This window comes from Cupressus sempervirens, chromosome 4 (genome assembly GCF_028749045.1).
Source record: "Cupressus sempervirens isolate cs-2001-9-10 chromosome 4, ASM2874904v1, whole genome shotgun sequence".
Classification (NCBI taxonomy): domain Eukaryota; kingdom Viridiplantae; phylum Streptophyta; class Pinopsida; order Cupressales; family Cupressaceae; genus Cupressus; species Cupressus sempervirens.
The window spans coordinates 892,913,232-892,918,220 of record NC_143121.1 but is presented as its reverse complement, the minus strand read 5'-3'; positions in this window follow the sequence as shown (position 1 = coordinate 892,918,220).

The following is a 4,989-nucleotide window of genomic DNA, read 5'->3' as shown; positions in this document are numbered from 1 at the left end:
AACTGATAATGTTATGTGTTTCAAATCTAAGGATAAGAATTTTTGTAAGAAGCATTATAGAATACACCTCATCATCTTATCATCCCCAAGGGAATGGTAAGGTAGAATCAAGCAATAAAAGTATATTGAAAATCATTAAGATGATTTTAAGAGAGAACAAGAAGGCTTGGGATTCAAAACTGCCATTAGCTCTATGGGTTGTTAGGGTTACTATGAAAAAGGCCATTGGATGTGATCCTTTTGATTTGTTCTATGGTATACAAGCTAGACTTTCACAAAATAATCTAAAGAAAATGTACAAATTTGTTCAACTTTATGAAGATGATATCATTGATGAGATGCAACTTAGGATGGATGATATTGTACAATTGGAAGAAGCAAGATGAGATTCTTCTATTCAAAATACCAAATTACTGTAAGAAAAAGTGATTAAAATGATAAAATATAATAAAATAAAATAGCATGAAATAATAGATTTAATCCAAGAGAGCAAAAAGAGTTTTACCATACAAATGATACAAGATCAATGGAGCAATACCAAATAGGAAGCAACACAAGAGACAAGGATTTGATAAGGGGAAAGCAATACCCAGCGCATGTAATCTTAGATGGAACAATATGAGGTAATCCTTCAACCATATGAGATTTTAGCATCAATGATATATAATCAGAATTCAAATGACCAAGCCTTTCATGCCACACATTAAAATCAATAATTGCTTGCAAAGAGTACCTTGAAGAGGTAAACTCATAAAACTTGAATAAGTTATCATGACCCAACTTAGCATTAGCAACAACAACATTAGTGCTAGGATCAATAATAGAACACATGTCCTTATGAAATTCAACTTTATAATCTTGACATAATTTAGCAACTGAAAGGAGATTGGTTTTCAAGTCAGGAACATAAAGAACATCATGTAACTTTCCATTTGGAACATTAACATCACCAAATCCTTCAACTTTGCAACTATGATTATCAGCTAATTGAATTGGAGTATTCAAAGGACCGGGTTGCAAAGAATCAAAAACTTCTTTATGAGATGTAACATGTTGAGAAGCACCACTATCAACTATCCATTCTAATCATTTAGAGGCATTGTAACTAATAGTAAAAGCATGACGAGATTGATTACCATGAGAATTTTGATTATTGTTATTGATAGGTTGCTTATCATTTTGCTTTTTAAAACAATTGTTAGTCAAATGACCATCTTTTTCACAATAAGTACAATGAGGTTTCTTATTAGGGCTATTATATTGATTAGGATGGTTATTATTACGATTTGTATTTTGATTATTATTGTTGTTAAAAGAAAGTCTAGAATTAAATAGGTTGTTATTATTGTGACAATTACTAAAGTTATGATTGTTATGGTTATTATTGAAATTGTGAGTATTAAAATTTTGATTTTGATTATTATTTGGAGCATGATAAGATGATCTAAGATTTTGATTTTGATTTTTAGACACAAATGCATGTTCATTAGATCTAAGAGTACCAAATTGTAATAACTTAGCTTCCTCTTGACACAACAAATTTTGAAAAATACTATAAGTTAATTGAGTAGACAAAGTAGGAATAGCAAGTTGAGAATGAACATTAGTAATAAATTGTTGAAATTGTCTAAGAAGAAATTTCTTTAAAATAATGGTAATTAATCTAATATCAGTGAGAGTAACACCTAATCCAATTAGTTGACTTTTAATATAATCAAATTTAAGTAAAATTCATCCATGGATTTGAAATCAATATACCTCAAGTCTTCCAAATTGTCTTGCAATTGAATTTTGTGTGATTCAGATGGCTTGTCATACGTCTGCTTTAAAATATCCCAAGCTTCATGGGCATTAGTGCAATGAGAAATTAGAACATATAAATCTGGGTTAAGAGATATACCAATGAGGCCAAGAGCTTCCTCATTTTTAGTATTCCATGCATTTTTTTCATCTTGTGTAGCTGAGGTACCGGGAACTACAGAAGGGTCAGTAGCAACATTTAAAATATGCTTAAAATGAAATATAAATGAAAGATGAGTTTTTCAAGCATGATAGTTTGAGTTATTTAAGTTGATTTCTGAAATTAAAGTCGACGTGATTTAAAAATTATGTTTAAAATTTAAATAATAGATTTGAAATAAAAAAGTGATACTTATTATCGACAAGAATGTTAAATAATTATTAAGAGATTTAGAGAGTCAAAATTAAAAACTAAAATATTCCCTGCAAAACCATTGGTCAGATTGAAGAAATGGGAAAAATAAAAATTTGAAAAACTGGAAAAATGTGTTACACACAAAGAGTGATAAATTTTTTAATTTAACTCTATTTTCAATAAAATTTAAAGGATTTTTTTATTTTTATGTCTTCTAAATGCTGTTCAAATTTCAGCCAAACCCAGATCACGGATTGAGAGATATCATAAAAATACGAACTATTGTCTTAAAACTTGAAAAACAAATAATACTGCACATACAGTATAATAACTTTTGCAATACTATTCTGATACAAATGAAATTTAAAGGTTTTTTTTTATTTTTTTATTTTCTAAATGATATTAAAATTTTAACCAAACCCAGATCATAGATTATGAGATATAAGAAAAATACGAACTGTTGTATTTTCCTTTCTAAAACAAAAACAGAAAAAAAAAAAACTTGAATTTCAAAAACTTAAAAAACCTGCAATAGAAATAGGGTTAGATACAATAAAAAAAAATTAAAAATAAAGAATCCTTTGGCGGCAAGCCTTCCAAAGGAGGTTAGAAAAAATAAAAATGAAGAACTCTTTGGCAGCAAGCCTTCCAAAGAGGGTTAGAATAAATAAGAAAGAAGAAAATCTGCAAAAGAATAAGATAAGACTTTCAATATTTCAAACTTCAAGATCTTCATAATATCAAGCTCTTCTAATGAACCCTTCACACAAGCTCAAAACAAGGATTAGTAGCTTTGATACCATGTAAGAAAAAGTGATTGAAATGATAAAATATAATAAAATAAAATAGCATGAAATAATATATTTAATCCAAGAGAGCAAGAAGAGTTTTACGATACAAATGATACAAAATCAATGGAGCAATACTAAAGAGGAAGCAACAAAAGAGACAACGATTTGATAAGAGGAAAGCAAAGAAAACCCCTTGTGAGTATTATGAATGAGGCAAATGCCTAAGAATGAGAGAGAGAGAGAGAGAATGGAGCAAAATAGCTCATTTACAATAGCATCAAAAACTTGATGTGAATAATAGAGACTAGATGAAAATGAGAGAGAGAAGCACCTCTTTTAAAAAGATGAGAAAGGAGTTGCATGTCTTTGCATGTGTAACTCCCATTTCTATGAATGCCACATTCATAAAGGTGTGTGCAAAGTGTCAAGTTCCTCTTAAGGAGGAATATCTATTTTTCTTATTAAAAGAAATACAAAAATGAGTTGTCCTCACAAGTGGACAATAGGACAAGAATGAAATGTCCTTTACATGTGGACTAGAAGACAAATAAATAATACATAAGGGATACCTTGGTTTATCCCAATAAATAAATAAATACAACCAAGGAAAGATTATTAATTCTAACAGTTACAGTCACAAATGAAGCATTTATATGACAAAAGGGCCATTGAGAGGAAATTTTAAAATAGGTTATATGGTATTGATGTGGAATTCTAGAATAGAAGATAAAGGAAAGCATGATAAATTTGATCCTATCTGGCTTGGCCCATTCAACATTTGTGATCCAAATGTGAAGATTCATATTTTCTGGGAGATCTAACTAGAGATATTTTTGAATTTCTAGTTCATGGACAATTCTTGGAGAGGTACTTTTCCTAAATGTATATGTGTTCCATGAATAGTAGTTTTAGGGTTTCTTGTTTCTTTATACATTATGTATATTTTGTGAATCCCTATAAATTTGCTTGTACAATCTAGTTCCCTATTTTTGTTATCTTGTTTATGTCCTCTCTAAAGAAGTTGTCATGTCTTGTGTCCAGTATGGGGTCTACTCTACCATAGATTCTGAATTTTTGCATAGACTCAAGTAGTCTATTATCCCCAAACAAAGCCACTAATGGTTTGATTTTTCACAGTGTAGAGAAATTTCAAAAATATGTGTGAAAAATCATGTAATCCCTATGTCCTACAGATTAGGATTTCTCTTTTTATAATTTTTCAAAATTTTGTGTTACCCTAGTCACGCCTTGATCTCTATGTTGTTTGAATTTTATTAAATGCTTAAGATTTTTCATCAACATAGTCATTAAAATGTCCTAAGTATTTTAAAACCCTAGGTTATCTTCAATTTTTTTAAAGGGTTTGCAAAATTCTTAAGTTCCACTCCTTACAGTATTACAGTGTTAGGGTTTCCCATAGGAGCATTAAGCTTTCTTTCCTTTGTTTTCATGGTCATGCTTCACTAAATGGCGTAAAGGCATAAAGGTATTCTAGTTTACGGATATACAGTTGTGTATCTCATAACAGCGAAGCAATGCACTTTAGAGCTCTTCAATCATACGATGGATCCTACAGCAAAGGTGCATAAATTTTTTTCATTCTTTGTAAGTTTTCCTTATGATTCCACAGTGATGAGTTAACCCAAATGAGTGAAATTTATTCATTAAGGAACCTCCAATCATACATTTTCCTTTTAAGCATATGAGCATAATAAAGTTTAAAGTGGTTATGTTTGTTGATTTACAGAGATATGAGTAATGTGTTGAGCAAATGGGTGGAAAGGTGTAGTGGTTTGGTTCACACCCTTACATTTTTCTCAATGGCGTAAGAATGTAAAGACCCATCACGATGTAAAAGGATATCTCATGAAATACTAAATGGGTCTTACGGTTCTACGAACAAGGGAAGCTCATAAGAACAAAGCAAAATTTAATTTCTTCTACAAGCCTTCACTATTTTGGTTTGCAAACAACCATAAAGTGATGTCATAAGGAAGAACATGTTGTGTGGGACCTATTAAATTACCACTCAGGCCCTGAGGA